The sequence below is a fragment of the Haematobia irritans genome, chromosome 3 (assembly GCF_050003625.1).
Source record: "Haematobia irritans isolate KBUSLIRL chromosome 3, ASM5000362v1, whole genome shotgun sequence".
Taxonomy (NCBI): Eukaryota; Metazoa; Arthropoda; class Insecta; order Diptera; family Muscidae; genus Haematobia; species Haematobia irritans.
Window position 1 is genome coordinate 176,196,248 of NC_134399.1, and position 20,538 is coordinate 176,216,785.

Below are 20,538 nucleotides of genomic sequence, written 5' to 3' on the forward strand. Positions count from 1 at the left end.
AAAAAAGGCCCATTAATTACGTATATAATTCAGTTTGATAAGATTTTCAATAGAAATAAAATTTTGACAAAATTTTCTAAAGCAATAAAATTTTGACAAAGTTTTCTATAGAAATAAAATTTTGACAACATTTTCTATAGAAATAAAATCTTGCCAAAATTTTGTATGGTAAAAAAATTTTGACCATGAGGCTCCGGAGTTCAAATCTGGGGATCGGTTTATATGGGGGCTATATATTTTTAGGGACCGATGTGGATCAAATTTTTCGTGATTGTTAGAGACCATATACTAACACCATGTACTAAATTTCAGCAGGATCGGTGAAATTTGCTTCTCTTACAGGCTCCGCAAGCCAAATCTGGGGATCGGTTTATATGGGACCTATATGTAATTATGCACCGATGTGGACCAATTTTTGCATAGTTGTTAGAGACCATACACTAACACCATGTACCAACTTTCAGCCGGATCGGATGAAATTAGCTTCTCTTACAGGCTCCGCAAGTTAAATCTGGGGATCGGTTTATATGGGGGCTATATATAATTGTGGACTGATGTGGACCAATTTGTGCATGATTGTTAGAAACCATATACTAACAACGTGTACCAAATTTTCAACCGGATCTTATGAATTTTACTCCTCCGCAAGCCAAATCTGAGCGGCGGTTTATATGGGGGTTATACGTAAAAGTGGTCCGATATGGCCCATTTGCAATACCATCTGACCTACATCAATAACAACTACTTGTGCCAAGTTTCAAGTCGATAGCTTGTTTCGTTTGGAAGTTATCGTGATTTCAACAGACGGACGGACGGACGAACATGCTTAGATCGACTCAGAATTTCACCACGACCCAGAATATATATACTTTATGGGGTCTTAGAGCAATATTTCGATGTGTTACAACCGGAATGACAAAGTTAATATACCCCCATCCTACACTGAAAAAAATATTGTCGTGAGGTCAAAGATTTCATGTCTTTAAAATACGAATACAAATTTTGCTTAGCATAGAAGACGCATTTCTCTAAAATAAAGTTATTTACACAAAACCTAAATTTAAAAGAGAATTGTGTCTTAAAAGTATCCTTACTTGTATTCTCCGCTTCTTTGGCTCGGAATCAATACCAAATTTTTTAAAGTAAAGACAAAATCTTTGGAACCGAGTATGCCTTTTTTTCAGTGTATGGTGGAGGGTATAAAAAGGTATTCGTATTTTATGGATAGCAAATCTTAGGGCTTACGTCAGTATTTTTCATCTTAAAATTCGATCATATTCTTATCTTGATTTCGAAAATAGAAGACATCTTTCGAGATGTTATTTTGAAGACTTCTTTAATGTGGAAAGTAACATAATTTATAGTTGGCGATGAGTTTTAATTCGATTGGATTAAATTCTGGTTAATTTGTTTATGATGGACGAAAAAGTATTGTATTGACGAAAAACGTCAAAACCGAATATAATAAAATGTATGTATGTATAGTAGCAAGTAAGATAAATAACAAATTGAATAAATTGCATATTGAAGTTGAAATTAATTGCGTCTAATTGAGTCATTAGTTAAGCTCGTCATTAATACCAAAATAATTTAAGCAAAGACGGCTTGATAAACTTTATTTCACTGCGCTCTGGAATTGTACTTGGCACACTGTAACATTCATTTCTTTAGTGACCGCAACATTGAAATGACAATGGCTGATGTACAAAAAATGGTAATAGTATTTAATACAGCAAGAGCACAATTACAAAATGACATATTAACTAATATTCCCTAAGAACTTGCCAATATCACTAGGCAACAAATAACAAAATTTTCTCTGTGATTTGTTTCTAGCATATTTCTTATTGATTTTGACTTACGAAACACGAAAATGAGTTTTAAAAAATTTTCTGTCGATTGGTTTTAAAGATACAATTTTTTTATTTTTTTTTTTTAATTTTTGGAGGTACACCTACAGTTTTGAGCATATCTTTCGTTTTCTTTGACCTTTTTGATCCTAATACTACTCAAATTAAAGAAAATTGAGCCGTCTACAACTCATTCTCAGAAAATTTTCAAATCGGGTAAGAAGTTTGGATGTTGGCGGCTTAAAAAGGTTAAATAACGGCGTTTTTTTAGTAAAAATGTGGCAGGAAAAAACATATAAAAATTCATATAAAATATAAAATACGATGCTAACAGCAATTTTGGTTTTTTACGTATAGCTTTTTACAAAGAAAATAAGCCCTTACTTAACAAAATCTTACAACAAATAGCGGACTTATAATTTTTTTGGTAAAAGACCGGAAAGACCAAATCAACGCATCAACGCTGTTTTCCACATGGCATAAAATGTACAGTTATATCTTTGTTTCTACTCATTTTTTTTTTGGGCGTTGATTTGGTCTTTCCGGTCTTTTACCAAAATTATAAGTCCTCTATTTGTTGTTAGATTTTGTTAAGTAAGGGCTTATTTTCTTTGTAAAAATTTCAGCTATACGCAAAAAACCAAAATTGCTGTTAGCATCGTGTTTTATATTTCATATGGATTTTTATATGGTTTTTTCTGCCACATTTTTACTAAAAAACGCCGTTTTTAACCTTTTTAAGCCGCCAACATCCAAACTACTTACCCGATTTGAAAATTTTCTCAGAATGAGTTGTAGACGGCTCAATTTTCTTTAATTTGAGTAGTATTAGGATCAAAAAGGTCAAAGAAAACGAAAGATATGCTCAAAATTGTAGGTGTACCTCCAAAAATTAAAAAAAAAAAAAAATTAAAAAAATTGTATCTCTAAAACCAATCGACAGAAAATGTTTTCATTTTCGTGTTTCGTAGGTCAAAATCAATAAGAAACAAGTATATACGGCCGTAAGTTCGGCCAGGCCGAATCTTATGTACCCTCCACCATGGATTGCGTAGGAACTTCTACTAAAGGCTGTCATCCACAATCGAATTACTTGGGTTGCGATAACACTTGCCGATGGCAAGGTATCGTAAAACTTTTTAACACTGTCTTCTAAATTGTAAGTTAGCCCATACGGGGTATATATTAAACAAAAAAAGCCGATTAAATACGTATATAATCTAGTTTGACAAAATTTTCTATAGAAATAAAATTTTGACAAAATTTTCTATAGAAATAAAACCTTGACAAAATTTTCTATAGAAATAAAATTTTGACAAAATTTTCTATCGAAATAAAAATTTGACAAAATTTTCTATAGAAATAAAAACTTGACAAAATTTTCTATAGAAATAAAATGTTGACAAAATTTTCTATGGAAGTAAAATGTTGACAAAATTTTCTACAGCAATACAATTTTGACAAAAATTTCTATAGAAATAAAATGTTGACAAAATTTTGTATAGAAATAAAATTTTGACAAAATTTTGTATAGAAATAAAATGTTGACAAAATTTTCTACAGAAATAAATTATTTACAAAATTTTCTATAGAAATAAAATTTTGACAAACATTTCTATAGAAATAAACTTTTGACAAAACTTTCTATAGAAATGAAATTTTAACAAAACTTTTTATAGTAATAAAATTTGACAAAATTTTCTATGGAAATAAAGTTTTGGTAGATTACAAAATTTTCTATAGAAATAAAATTTTGACAAAATTTTCTATGGAAATAAAATTTTGACAAACATTTGTATAGCAATAAACTTTGACAAAACTTTCTATAGAAATGAAATTTTGACAAAACTTTCTATAGTAATAAAATTTGACAAAATTTTCTATGGAAATAAAGTTTTGGTAGATTATTTTTGGCGATATGGACCAATTTTTGTGTAATAAGTCATCGGCTATATATAACTAAAGACCGATATGGACCAATTTTTACATGGCTGTTAGAGGCCATATATTGACAAAATGTACTAAATTTCAACCGTATCGGATGACTTTTGCTCCTCCAAGAGGTTCCGGACGTCAAATCTGGGGACGGTTTATATGGGAACTATATATAATCATGGACCGATATGGACCAATTTTTGCATGGTTGTTAGAGACCATATACTAACACCATGTACCAAATTTCAACTGGATCGGATGAATTTTGCTCTTTCAAGAGGCTCCGGAGGTCAAATCTGGGGATCGGTTTATATGGGGGCTATATATAATTATGGACCGATATGGACCAATTTTTGCATGGTTATTAGAGGCCGTAAACTAACATCAGGTACCAAATTTCAACCGGATCGGATGAATTTTGCCCCTCCAAGAGGCTCCGGAGGTCAAATCTGGGGATCGGTTTATATGGGGGCTATATATAATTATGGACCGATATGGACCAATTTTTGCATGGTTGTTAAAAACCGTATACTAAGACCACGTACTAAATTTCAACCGCATCGGATGAATTTTGCTCCTCCAAGAGGCTCCGGTGGTCAAATCTGGGGATCGGTTTATATGGGAGCTATATATAATTATGGACCGATATGGACCAATTTTTGCATGGTTGTTAGAGGCCGTATACTAACATCAGGTACCAAATTTCAATCGGATCGGATGAATTTTGCCCCTCCTAAAGTCTCCGGAGGTCAAATCTGGGGATCGGTTTATATGGGGGCTATATATAATTATGGACCGATATGGACCAATTTTTGCATGGTTGTTAGATACCATATACTAACATCAAGTACCAAATTTCAATCGGATCGGATGAATTTTGCCCCTCCAAGAGGCTCCGGAGGTCAAATCTGGGGATCGGTTTATATGGGGGCTATATATAATTATGGACCGATATGGACCAATTTTTGCATGGTTGTTAGAGACCGTATGCTAGGACCACTTACCAAATTTCAACCGGATCGGATGAATTTTGCTGCTCCGGGAGGCTCCCCAAGCCAAATTTGGGGATCGGTTTATATGGGGGCTATACGTAAACGTGGTCCGATATGGCCCATTTTCAATACCATCCGACCTACAGCAATAACAACTACTTGTGCCAAGTTTCAAGTCGATAGCTTGTTTCGTTCGGAAGTTAGCGTGATTTCCACAGACGGACGGACAGCCGGACAGACGGACAGACGGACAGACGGACGGACGGACGGACATGCTTAGATCGACTCAGAATTTCACCACGACCCAGAATATATATACTTTATGGGGTCTTAGAGCAATATTTCGATGTGTTACAAACGGAATGACAAAGTTAATATACCCCCATCCTATGGTGGAGGGTATAAAAATATGCTAGAAACAAATCACAAAACGACTGTTGGCTAGTGTATCAGTAGAAATACTCTAGGGAGTAATTTATCCCATGGGATATCTCGAATAATGTCTAAGAGTCCTACTATTAATAAAAAAAAAGATGAAAGTGATGTTGAGTTTATTTGCATTTCATCTGGTAATATAAGTAAAAACACAGGGGGAAATAACCAATACAAAAAAGTGGCTGTCAACCTTAGGACAGAGTAGCAAGAGCAGACATTCACGTAATTCCTACTCATGTCCTTTAATATTAAATTGGTTCGTTAATGCCATGTTAAAGAAGATGATGAAGAACAAACGAATCTCAGTCTCAATCACGAGCTGTATATTTTGATGCCACTGTAAAGGAAAGCTTTCCAAATAACAGCAGGTACATATATTGCGTATTTGTTTACACAAGGTTAACTGAGATTCTTGGTGATGCAAATGACAGGACCCCTTAATAGTTATATGTAAAAGGTGTTACGTCTTGTTACCGGAATGGTTCGTAACTAAGGTGGTGTTATTACCAATACCGACAACCTACATAACCAAGCAATCTGTACGTTATGAACGAATGTCACTGCCATATTCACGGTTACGTTTCGTGGACTCTAGATACTGAATTGCTAAAGGTATTTGCGAACAAACAAAAAAAGAACAATGACAATGTATATCCCAGGTGAAACCATCACAATTAGGTGAAAACGAGAACATATATTCCGAGTTGAAGCATAACAAATTTTTCACTCAAACAAAACGAAGTATTAAAGCCAATTTAACTTAAGTGTTGGAAATTATTATGTAAGTTAAAATTTCCCCAATATTCTTCACTTTACTAAGTTTTTGTTTATTTTATCTACATTAACTAAAAATAGAAAACATAGTTAAACATAAATGAAATCACTTCTTTAAGATGTGTTCGAGCACACATTAGTTGTAATGGCTCCTTCGCTATGATGCACTGAAGACACGGATCCAAATATAAGGCTGCAAGGAGTGTTGGATTTTTTAGCAGAACTTTTTCACGCCATTCTAATATTGGCTTCCACTGAATGTCAAGCTTCATTTAAAGCCATATTTTAAACAAATCGCTATAAAATAATTGCTCGTCTATAAAAAGTTATATTTTATTAAGAAAAAAAATAAAACTACAAAAAGAGTTTTATTTACGACGGATAAATAAAAATCTCTTTTTAAGAGTTTCATTCGAGTTTTTTTAGTCACAAAATAACGAGTAAACAAGTATATACGGCCGTAAGTTTGGCCAGGCCGAAGCTTATGTACCCTCCACCATGGATTGCGTAGAAACTTCTACTGAAGACTGTCATCCACAATCGAATTACTTGCAAGGTATCTTAAAACTTCCTAACACCGTAATATATACCACATAGTCCACGCGTGGTAGATATTAAACTAAAAAGGCCGATTAAATACGTATATAATTAAGTTTAAAGTTTCTATAGAAATAAAATTTTGACAAAATAAAATTTAGACAACATTTTCTATAGAAGTACAATTTGGAAAAAAAAAATTCTATACACGCAGAGAAGGAATATGATCACCTCAAACATGTTTCAATAGCAAAATGTTATTTTTGTATGGTGACCATGTAACATGTTTGTCACTAAACTGTTATTTTGTCGTCAAATATAACCTGCTTGCCGAAATCAGGTGCATGATTTCCGAGAAAATAACATGGTTGCGAAAATCATGTTACATGGTCACCACCCAAAAATAACATTTTGCTCTTAAAACATGTTTGAGGTGATTATATTCCTTCTCTGGGTGTAGAACTAAAATGTGGAAAAAATTTTCTATAGAAATAAAATTTTGACAAAATTTTCTATAGAAATAAAATTTGGAAAAAATTTTCTATAGAAATAAAATTTGGAAAAAATTTCTATAGAAATAAAATTTTGACAAAATTTTCTATAGAAATAACATTTTGACAATGTTTTCTATAAAAATAAAATTTTGGTAGATTATTTGTGGCTCGAGTGGCAACCATGATTATGAACCGATATCATATGCTGACACCACGTACCAAATTTCAACCGGATCGGATGAAATTTGCTTCTCTTAGAGGCTCCGCAAGCCAAATCTGGGGATCGATTTATATGGGGGCTATATAATTATGGACCGATATGGACCAATTCCTGCATGGTTGTTGGATACCATATACTAACACCACGTATCAAATTTCAATCGGGTCGGATGACTTTTTCTCCTCTAAGAGGCTCCGGAGGTCAAATCTGGGGATCGGTTTATATGAGGGCTATATATAATTATGGACCGATGTGGACCAATTTTGGCGTGGTTGTTAAAGACAATATACTAACACCACGTACCAAATTTCAGCCGGATCGGATGAAATTTGCTTCTCTTAGAGGCTCCGCAACCCAAATCGGGGATCGGTTTATATGGAGGCTATATATAATTATGGACCGATGTGGACCAATCTTTGCATGGTTGTTAGAGACCATATACTTACACCATGTTCCAAATTTCAGCCGGCTCGAATGAAATTTGGTTTTCTTAGAAGCTCCGCAAGCCAAATCGGGGGATCGGTTTATATGGGGGCTATATGTGATTATGGACCGATATGGACCAATTTCTGCATGGTTGTTAGAGACCATATACTAACACCATGTACCAAATTTCAGCCGGATGGGATGAAATTTGCTTCTCTTAGAGCAATCGCAAGCCAAATTTGGGGGTCCGTTTATATGGGGGCTATACGTAAAAATGGACCGATATGGCCCATTTGCAATACCATCCGACCTACATCAATAACAACTATTTGTGCCAAGTTTCATGTCGATAGCTTGTTTTGTTCGGAAGTTCGCGTGATTTCAACAGACGGACATGCTCAGATCGACTCAGAATTTCACCACGACCCATAATATATATACTTTATGGGGTCTTAGAGCAATATTTCGATGTGTTACAAACGGAATGACAAAGTTAATATACCCCCATCCTGTGGTGGAGGGTATAAAAATAACTTTTTTGATAGCACTTATAAGCGTTACGGTCCCTGTTTTATTTTATTTTTATACCCAACTATTCTATTCATGTTGAAACAAATGTCAGTTCACAGAAAAAAATTTCACGAAAATTTGTCCAATTAAAGTCTTAATTGAGTTTTACAAAATATTTAATTAAACATTTAATTGATTCAACAAATTTTTTAATTGAAACAAAAATCAATCATAAAAATTAATAGTATCAATTAATTTTTTATTTAGATCAACTGTTATGTAACTAAACTATTACATTGATTATATTAAATAAATTTATGTGTCTATTTTCTTTGTTCCAGGTAAGCAAGGATAATATTTCTTATGCTTCAATTGGTATGTAAAATATTTATTTATTTAAATTTCTCGTATGTACCAACAAATAATTCTTTTACTTTATCGAAAATTTCCAATTCTCTTCCCAAATACCATTCAACCTATTTTGATAATAGCCTGATATCAACGCAGGCTGGTTTTTTGTCCAAATCAATTACTTTACATTAATTACAATCTTAAAGGCGAGCTAATTGGACATGAAGATTAAGGAATTGGCATTATTATGCTATTGAAAAGAAAATGCCAGATACCCATCTTACAAGCCTGACTATACATATGTTTCAGTGTTGGCTAATCCACATTTCCATAGTCTCCCAGCCAAAAAAGTAATGAAAATGTTCTTTTTGGATCCGGAAGTTGTGCAAAATTGACGCAGAAGCGATGAGTTTAACATGGGCTTGTCATAGGACGGAAGTCCTTCATTCCAAAACCCGTTGCACTGAATTAGCATCACTTCTTTAGGTGTGATCCGAATTCAATGTTTTTGATGTAAATTAAAAAATTCTGTGATATTTTGTCAAATAAATAATTTTTATAATTTTTTATAATTTTTAATCGATTCTAAAGTTTGTCGTAAACGTTTGACCTCAAATATTTTCAAAAATGAACAATTTCTTCAGATTGGATTTAGCATTTTTTGTTGACAAAATTTAAATGTCGAAAAAAAGGTAAATTACCCATTAAAAGTATGAAAAAAAAAACAAGTTATAAAAAAATTGAATTTAAAAAACTTCCTGGGTAGTTAAAATAAAGAACATCATTGGGAGTGCATCTTCTGGAAGTGCTTTTAAAGTTGTGCCTTTGGAAGAACTTCCAATTTTTTTTTGCTGGGCTCTAGTAAGATCTGGCTGGGTGAGATGATGCAATTTGGGTCTTAAAGGGTGATACGGTCAAAATTTGGTCAATATAAACTTGACGTATTTCTTTCAATTTTGCCTTTAAAAAACCTGAACACTCCTCATTTTGAAGGTGTGTGTGTGTAGAATGTTGCTCCTATTTTGATTTTGGAATTCACTCTTCAGTTGTGAAAATGTCGTCCAAGCAAGAAGAGCAGCGTATCAAAATTTTGCTCGCGCATCGCGAAAATCCGAGCTACTCGCACGCAAAGCTGGCAAAATCGCTAAAAGTTGCCAAATCAACCATTACAAATGTAATTAAAGTGTTTGGGGAACGTTTGTCGACAGCCAGGAAGTCTGGATCGGGGGGAAATCGAAAACCGGAAGCCGCTGAGACGACAAAGAGAGTTGCCGGTAGTTTCAAGCGAAACCCTAACCTCTCTCTCCGAGATGCCGCAAATAAGCTGGGTGTATCGTCTACAACCGTGCATCGAGCCAAAAAACGAGCCGGACTATCGACTTACAAGAAGGTAGTGACTCCAAATCGCGATGATAAACAAAATACGACGGCCAATGCGCGATCCCGGAGGCTGTACTCGACGATGCTGACGAAGTTTGACTGCGTGGTAATGGACGACGAAACCTACGTCAAAGCCGACTACAAGCAGCTTCCCAGGACAGGAGTTTTATACGGCAAAAGGAAGGGGAAAGGTAGCAGATATTTTCAAGCACATAAAACTGTCAAAGTTCGCAAAGAAATATCTGGTTTGGCAAGTCATCTGTACCTGTGGCTTGAAAAGCAGCATTTACATAGCTTCCGGGACTGTCAACCAAGAAATTTACGTGAAAGAGTGTTTGAATAAACGTCTGCTGCCTTTCCTGAAGAAACACGGTTGTTCCGTACTGTTTTGGCCGGATTTGGCATCTTGCCATTACGGTAAAAAGGCCATGGAGTGGTACGCCGCCAACAACGTGCAGGTGGTTCCCAAGGACAAGAACCCTCCCAACACGCCAGAGCTCCGCCCAATTGAGAAATACTGGGCTATTGTCAAGCGGAACCTAAAGAAGGCCAAAAAAACTGCTAAGGACGAGCAGCAGTTCAAGACAAACTGGCTTGCTGCGGCGAAGAAGGTGGACAAGGTGGCTATACAAAATCTGATGGCAGGTGTCAAGCGTGAGGCCCGGCAATTCGGATTTGGAAAAGCGAAAGCTTAACTGAATATTTTTCCTGAATTTTATACTAATTGAACTTGAAAAAGAAATTTAATTTGATTTTTTAAATAAACGATTTCACCGATTTACACGCGTTTTCTCTTGACCAAATTTTGACCGTATCACTCTTTACTTTATGGGGTCTTAGAGCAATATTTCGATGTGTTACAAACGGAATGACAAAGTTAATGGTATGGTGGAGGGTATAAAAACATATAAATAAAGTTAATTTTGTGTTTTCTTTTCTCAAGTGGCGTCCTCTTTTCGACGACGAAAAAAGTTTTTTAATAAAGGTGGGTATTAAGTTCGAGTTTAGCCGCTAAAATCGCTAAAGTGAAAACTAAATCAGTAAGAACAAGTATATTCGGCCGTAAGTTCGGCCAGGCCGAATCTTATGTACCCTCCACCATGGATTGCGTAGGAACTTCTACTAAAGGCTGTCATCCACAATCGAATTACTTGGGTTGCGATAACACTTGCCGATGGCAAGGTATCGTAAAACTTTTTAACACTGTCTTCTAAATTGTAAGTTAGCCCATACGGGGTATATATTAAACAAAAAAAGCCGATTAAATACGTATATAATCTAGTTTGACAAAATTTTCTATAGAAATAAAATTTTGACAAAATTTTCTATAGAAATAAAACCTTGACAAAATTTTCTATAGAAATAAAATTTTGACAAAATATTCTATAGAAATAAAAATTTGACAAAATTTTCTATAGAAATAAAAACTTGACAAAATTTTCTATAGAAATAAAATGTTGACAAAATTTTCTATGGAAGTAAAATGTTGACAAAATTTTCTATAGCAATACAATTTTGACAAAAATTTCTATAGAAATAAAATGTTGACAAAATTTTGTATAGAAATAAAATTTTGACAAAATTTTGTATAGAAATAAAATGTTGACAAAATTTTCTACAGAAATAAATTATTTACAAAATTTTCTATAGAAATAAAATTTTGACAAACATTTCTATAGAAATAAACTTTTGACAAAACTTTCTATAGAAATGAAATTTTAACAAAACTTTTTATAGTAATAAAATTTGACAAAATTTTCTATGGAAATAAAGTTTTGGTAGATTACAAAATTTTCTATAGAAATAAAATTTTGACAAAATTTTCTATGGAAATAAAATTTTGACAAACATTTGTATAGCAATAAACTTTGACAAAACTTTCTATAGAAATGAAATTTTGACAAAACTTTCTATAGTAATAAAATTTGACAAAATTTTCTATGGAAATAAAGTTTTGGTAGATTATTTTTGGCGATATGGACCAATTTTTGTGTAATAAGTCATCGGCTATATATAACTAAAGACCGATATGGACCAATTTTTACATGGCTGTTAGAGGCCATATATTGACAAAATGTACTAAATTTCAACCGTATCGGATGACTTTTGCTCCTCCAAGAGGTTCCGGACGTCAAATCTGGGGACGGTTTATATGGGAACTATATATAATCATGGACCGATATGGACCAATTTTTGCATGGTTGTTAGAGACCATATACTAACACCATGTACCAAATTTCAACTGGATCGGATGAATTTTGCTCTTTCAAGAGGCTCCGGAGGTCAAATCTGGGGATCGGTTTATATGGGGGCTATATATAATTATGGACCGATATGGACCAATTTTTGCATGGTTATTAGAGGCCGTAAACTAACACCAGGTACCAAATTTCAACCGGATCGGATGAATTTTGCCCCTCCAAGAGGCTCCGGAGGTCAAATCTGGGGATCGGTTTATATGGGGGCTATATATAATTATGGACCGATATGGACCAATTTTTGCATGGTTGTTAAAAACCGTATACTAAGACCACGTACTAAATTTCAACCGCATCGGATGAATTTTGCTCCTCCAAGAGGCTCCGGTGGTCAAATCTGGGGATCGGTTTATATGGGAGCTATATATAATTATGGACCGATATGGACCAATTTTTGCATGGTTGTTAGAGGCCGTATACTAACATCAGGTACCAAATTTCAATCGGATCGGATGAATTTTGCCCCTCCTAAAGTCTCCGGAGGTCAAATCTGGGGATCGGTTTATATGGGGGCTATATATAATTATGGACCGATATGGACCAATTTTTGCATGGTTGTTAGATACCATATACTAACATCAAGTACCAAATTTCAATCGGATCGGATGAATTTTGCCCCTCCAAGAGGCTCCGGAGGTCAAATCTGGGGATCGGTTTATATGGGGGCTATATATAATTATGGACCGATATGGACCAATTTTTGCATGGTTGTTAGAGACCGTATGCTAGGACCACTTACCAAATTTCAACCGGATCGGATGAATTTTGCTGCTCCGGGAGGCTCCCCAAGCCAAATTTGGGGATCGGTTTATATGGGGGCTATACGTAAACGTGGTCCGATATGGCCCATTTTCAATACCATCCGACCTACAGCAATAACAACTACTTGTGCCAAGTTTCAAGTCGATAGCTTGTTTCGTTCGGAAGTTAGCGTGATTTCCACAGACGGACGGACAGCCGGACAGACGGACAGACGGACAGACGGACGGACGGACGGACATGCTTAGATCGACTCAGAATTTCACCACGACCCAGAATATATATACTTTATGGGGTCTTAGAGCAATATTTCGATGTGTTACAAACGGAATGACAAAGTTAATATACCCCCATCCTATGGTGGAGGGTATAAAATGCATGAAATTACACGTATTTGTTGCAAATTTTATTATATCTTGAAGGGGAAAAGCCCAAAGCAAATTTTCACAAAGTTTTTATTCCTTAAAATGGATTATTAAAGAAAAGTAATCGTGAAAAAATTACGTTTTTAGCGGCTAAACTCGAACTTAATACCCACCTTAAAGATCAAAACATTTTAGGTTGTGACCATGTTCTCTTAACTGGAAGAAAACCATTTTTGACGAATACCATAACATTTTAGATCGTGACCATTGTATTTTGATTCAAACAAAATTCTTTTTATCAATATAATAACATTTTAGATGAGGACAATTTTATTTTTCTTAGAACCATGTTCACTGAGCCAACATGGTTACAGGTGAAAATGTCACATGGTCGCCGAAAAATTCTTATTATTTTGCTCTTTGAATATGATTGTGACAATCATGTTTCTTCCCTGCGTGAACGTAGAAATTCTGAGCCATATAAATCATCGTAAATGTAAGCTTTTTTGATATTATGTATAATGTTTCTTTTTTATCTAAAATATCTTTATATCAAATAAATTTGTCCACAATAGAAAGATAATATTGTATCCTAAAAGTAACATAAGCTTTGTTATTCAATGAGGGACACCCTCATTACCTGAGGACATGCAATAAACCATTTCCTATTGTTTTAGCTCCCATATAATGGATGCCAAAATATCTACCAAACCACAAATAGGTTAGATATGTAAATTAGAATGCCTTTTTCTATAACAATACTTTGCTGTATTTATTAATTAAATTATTATTGTTATTGTAATTATTATATTGTACGATGAGGTTGATGATGATGATGTTGTCAATGATAGTAAAACTTAATGCCATCATATTAACGTCATCATAATTACAATAAAGTAATCGTAGCTACCATAGACCAACAGCACATAATTTTGGTAGTTTAATAATTATTGAAACTTGACATGAACCATTTTTGGGTCGATCTATCCCTTTTGTCAGTTGTTGTAGTAAGTTTGTTGGTTTCCGGATTTTATTCATGGCTTTTGTACACCATTTGGGTGTACATCATATGCGTGGGTTTTTCAAAGGTTTATTAAATTTATATTTATACAAAGAAATTCACTGTTATGCAGGCTTACAATTTCTATTCCATTGAATTGGATATTAGACCAATAGGGGGTTATTTTTTATTAGAAACAAGACATTGTGTGATCGTTCAACAATCAGGTGAATTCAGCAATGCCTCTAAAAATAGATTTCAATCTGCTGTTGCAGTAATGTAATAACAAATTGAAATCGAAAAAATAAGATTAAGGGATTGTAGCTATATGAGAAGATGATGCACAGTGGTGGTGAAAAAATGATTCAACTTGGGAGAAATGATTCTCGTATGTAATTTTCATAAGAAATTAGCATATAAAGGGTTATACGGTCAAAATTTGGTCAAGGGAAAACGCGTGTAAATCGGTGAAATCGTTTATTTAAAAAATCAAATTAAATTTCTTTTTCAAGTTCAATTAGTATAAAATTCAGGAAAAATATTCAGTTAAGCTTTCGCTTTTCCAAATCCGAATTGCCGGGCCTCACGCTTGACACCTGCCATCAGATTTTGTACAGCCACCTTGTCCACCTTCTTCGCCGCAGAAAGCCAGTTTGCCTTGAACTGCTGCTCGTCCTTAGCAGTTTTTATACCCTGCTCCACACTGTGGAACAGGGTATTACAAGTTAGTGCATATGTTTGCAATACCCAGAAGGAGACGAGATAGACACATGGTGTCTTTGGCAAAAATGCTCAGGATGGGCTCTTGAGTCGATATAGCGATGTCCGTCTGTCCGTGAACACATTTTTGTAATCAACGTCTAGGTCGCAGTTTTAGTCCAATCGACTTCAAATTTGGCACAAGTATGTGTTTTGGCTCAGAATAGATCCCTATTGATTTTGGAAGACATCGGTTCAGATTTAGATATAGCTCCCATATATATATTTCGCCCGATATGGATTTATATGGCCCCAGAAGCCAGAGTTTTACCCTAATTTACTTAAAATTTTGCACAAGAAGAACAATTAGTACTATAGTCAAGTGTGCCAAATTTTATTGAAATCGGTTCAGATTTAGATATAGCTCCCATATATATCTTTCGCCCGATATGGACTAATACGGTCCCAGAAGCCAGAGTTTTCCCCAATTTGGTTCAAATTTTGCACAGGGAGTAGAATTAGCATTGTAGCTATGCGTGCCAAATTTGGTTGAAATCGGTTCAGATTTAGATATATCTCCCATATATAGCTTTCGCCCGATTTACACTCATATGACTACAGAGGCCAATTTTTAACTCCGATTTAGTTGAAATTTTGCACAGGGAGTAGAATTAGCATTGTTGCTATGCGTGCCAAATTTGGTTGAAATCGGTTCAGATTTAGATATAGCTCCCATATATATGTTTTTCTGATTTCGACAAAAATTGTCAAAATACCAATATTTTCTTGTAAAATCGCCACTGCTTAGTCGAAAAGTTGTAAAAATGACTCTAATTTTCCTAAACTTCTAATACATATATATCGAGCGATAAATCATAAATAAACTTTTGCGAAGTTTCCTTAAAATTGCTTCAGATTTAAATGTTTCCCATATTTATACCCTGCGCCATACTGTGGAACAGGGTATTATAAGTTAGTGCATATGTTTGCAACACCCAGAAGGAGACGATATAGACACATGGTCTTTGCCAAAAATGCTCAAGGTAGGCTCCTGAGTCGATATAGCCATGTCCGTCTGTCCGTGAACACATTTTTGTAATCAAAGTCGAGGTCGAAGTTTTAGTCCAATCGACTTCAAATTTGGCACAAGTATGTGTTTTGGCTCAGAATAGAACCCTATTGATTTTGAAAGAAATCGGTTCAGATTTAGATATAGCTCCCATATATATATTTCGCCCAATATGGAGTTATATGGCCCCAGAAGCCAGAGTTTTACCCTAATTTGCTTAAAATTTTGCACAAGAAGAACAATTAGTACTATAGTCAAGTGTGTCAAATTTTATTGAAATCGGTTCAGATTTAGATATAGCTCCCATATATATCTTTCGCCCGATATGGACTAAGACGGTCCCAGAAGCCAGAGTTTTACCCCAATTTGGTTGAAATTTTGCACTAGGAGTACAATTAGTAGTGTAGTCAAGTGTGCCAATTGAAATTGGTTCAGATTTAGATATAGCTCCCATATATATCGTTCCCCCGATTAACACTCATATGACCACAGTGGCCAATCTTTTACTCCGATTTAATTGAAATTTTGCACAGGGAGTAGAATTAGCATTGTAGCTATCCGTGCCAAAATTGGTTGAAATCAGTTCACATTTAGATATATTTCCCATATATAGCTTTCGCCCGATTTACACTCATATGACCACAGAGGCCAATTTTTTGCTCCGATTTAGTTGAAATTTTGCACAGGGAGTAGAATTAGCATTGTAGCTATGTGTGCCAAATTTGGTTGAAATCGGTTCAGATTAAGGTATAGCTCCCATACATATGTTTTTCTGATTTCGACAAAAGTGGTCAAAATACCAACATTTTCCTTGTAAAATCGCCACTGCTTAGTCGAAAAGTTGTAAAAATGACTCTAATTTTCCTAAACTTCTAATACATATATACATCGAGCGATAAATAATAAATAAACTTTTGCGAAGTTTCCTTAAAATTGCTTCAGATTTAAATGTTTCCCATATTTTTTACTAACATTGTGTTCCACCTTAGTGCATTAGCCGACTTAAATTTTGAGTCTATAGATTTTGTAGAAGTCTATACAATTCTGCCCAGATCGAGTGATATTTAAATGTATATATTTGGGACAAACCTTTATATATAGCCCCAACACATTTGACGGATGTGATATGGTATCGAAAATTTAGATCTACAAAGTGGTGCAGGGTATAATATAGTCGGCCACGCCCGACTTTAGACTTTCCTTACTTGTTTTGGTCTTCTTTAGGTTCCGCTTGACAATAGCCCAGTATTTCTCAATTGGGCGGAGCTCTGGCTTGTTGGGGGGGGGGGGGGGGTTCTTGTCCTTGGGAACCTCCTGCACGTTGTTGGCGGCGTACCACTCCATGGCCTTTTTACCGTAATGGCAAGATGCCAAATCCGGCCAAAACAGTACGGAACAACCGTGTTTCTTCAGGAAAGGCAGCAGACGTTTATTCAAACACTCTTTCACGTAAATTTCTTGGTTGACAGTCCCGGAAGCTATGAAAATGCTGCTTTTCAAGCCTCAGGTACAGATGACTTGCCAAACCAGATATTTCTTTGCGAACTTTGACAGTTTTATGTGCTTGAAAATATCTGCTACCTTTCCCCTCCCTTTTGCCGTATAAAACTCCTGTCCTGGGAAGCTGCTTGTAGTCGGCTTTGACGTAGGTTTCGTCGTCCATTACCACGCAGTCAAACTTCGTCAGCATCGTCGAGTACAGCCTCCGGGATCGTGCTTTGGCCGTCGTATTTTGTTTATCATCGCGATTTGGAGTCACTACCTTCTTGTAAGTCGATAGTCCGGCTCGTTTTTTGGCTCGATGCACGGTTGTAGACGATACACCCAGCTTATTTGCGGCATCTCGGAGAGAGAGGTTAGGGTTTCGCTTGAAACTACCGGCAACTCTCTTTGTCGTCTCAGCGGCTTCCGGTTTTCGATTTCCCCCCGATCCAGACTTCCTGGCTGTCGACAAACGTTCCCCAAACACTTTAATTACATTTGTAATGGTTGATTTGGCAACTTTTAGCGATTTTGCCAGCTTTGCGTGCGAGTAGCTCGGATTTTCGCGATGCGCGAGCAAAGTTTTAATACGCTGCTCTTCTTGCTTGGACGGCATTTTGACAACTGAAGAGTGAATTCCAAAATCAAAATAGGAGCAACATTCTACACACACACACCTTCAAAATGAGGGGTGTTTTTTAAATGCAAAATTGAATGAAATACGTCAAGTTTATATTGACCAAATTTTGTCCGTATCACCCTTTATATATATTCTGGGTCGTGGTGCAATTCTGAGTCGATCTGAGCATGTCCGTCCGTCCGTCTGTTAAAATCACGCTAAATTCCGAACGAAACAAGCTATCGACTTGAAACTTGGCACAAGTAGTTGTTATTGATGTAGGTCGGATGGTATTGCAAATGGGCCATATCGCTCCTCTTTTACGTATAGCCCCCATATAAACGGACCCCCAAATTTGGCTTGCAGAACCTCTAAGAGAAGCAAATTTCATCCGATCCGGCTGAAATTTGGTACATGGTGTTAGTATATGGTCTCTAACAACCATGCAAAAATTGGTCCATATCGGTCCATAATTACATATAGCCCCCATATAAACCGATCTCCCGATTTGGTTTGCGGAGCCTCTAAGAGAAGCAAATTTCATGCGATCCGGCTGAAATTTGGTACATGGTGTGAGTATATGGTTTCTAACAACCATGCAAAAATTGGACCCCATCGGTTCATAATTATATATAGCCCCCATATAAACCGATCCCCCGATTTGGCTTGTAAGACTCTTAGAGAAGCAAATTTCATCCGATCCGGCTGAAATTTGGTACATGGTGTTAGTATATGGCCTCTAACAACCATGCAAAAATTGGTCCACATCGGTCCATAATTATATATAGCCCCCATATAAACCGATCACCAGATTTGACCTCCGGAGCCTCTTGGAAGACCAAAATTCACCTGATTCAGTTGAAATTTGGTACTTGGTGTCAGCATATGATCTCTAACAACCGTGCAAAAATTGGTCGGAATCGGTCCATAATTATATATTGCCCCCATATAAACCGATCCCCAGATTTGACCTCCGGAGCCCCTTGGAAGAGCAAAATTCATCCGATTCGGTTGAAATTTGGTACGTGATGTTAGTATATGGTATCCAACAACCATGCAGGAATTGGTTCATATCAGTCCATAATTATATATAGCCCCCATATAAACCGATCCCCAGATTTGACCTCCCGTGCCTTTTGAAGACGCAAAATTCATCCGATCTGGTTGAAATTTGGTACGTGGTGGTAGTATATGATATTTAACAACCATGCCAAAAGTGGTCCATATCAGTCCATAATCATATATAGCCCCCATATAAACCGATCCCTAGATTTGGTTTTGGAGCCTCTTGGAAGTGAGTTGAAATTTGCTACATGGTGCTAGTATATGGCCGTTAACAACCATGCCTAACTAGGTCCATATCGGTCTATAGTTATATATAGCCCTCAGATAAATCGATCCCCAATCACACAAAAATTGGTCCATATCAAGTGCATAATTCTATATAGCCCCCATATAAGCGACCCCCGTATTTCAATTCTGGCTCTCTACGTACCGTGCAAAAAGTCCATATCGATTCGTAATTTTTTGTAGACTTAACTATACATAATTTTTTTGTCTAATATATACCACGTATGGACTAACTCACAATTTAGAAAACGATGTTAAGAAGTTTTAAGATGCCACAACCCAAGTAATTCGATTGTGAATGACAGTCTTTCGTAGAAGTTTCTACGCAATCCATGGTGGAGGGTACATAAGATTCGGCCTGGCCGAACTTATATATATATATATATATATATATATATATATATATATATATATATATATATATATATATAATATATATATATATATATATATATATATATATATATATATATATATATATATATATATATATATATATATATATATATATATATATATATATATATATATATATATATATATATATATATATATATATATATATATATATATATATATATATATATATATATATATATATATATATATATATATATATATATATATATACTTGTTATTTATTTATAAACTAATTCATTGTATTCATCATATATTTTTACACACTCTATTTTATTTCAATTTCAACAATAAGTAATTATTCCATATTTACATCGTGCCCATCAAATGTACCAACGCAGACATCATGTAAGTGCAAATAAAAATAAATTATACCATATATCAAAATGCAGAAAGAAGGCAGATTTTTTCAATTGCACTTCCCTTTTTTGTGTTCACATAAAACCACGTGGCACTTCTGAATAAATAAATTAACACAAAACACAGTAATTCCGTATTCTCTGTCCATTCCATGAGATAATCAACACACGACCGACGGGCAAAATGAAAATCATGTGTACCTGCTCAATGTTTTTATAAAATTATTTCCGCTGCAAAAAAAAAAAAATAAAAAAGT

At 35.2% G+C, this 20,538-nt stretch overlaps 1 protein-coding gene across 1 annotated transcript in view; it reads left to right on the forward strand.

Annotated features, from left to right (window-relative positions):
- The window catches only part of LOC142228676 (uncharacterized), a 596,821-nt gene that overhangs the window by 50,269 nt on the left and 526,014 nt on the right, over window positions 1-20,538 (forward strand). The gene's annotated exons all lie outside the window — the stretch shown is intronic.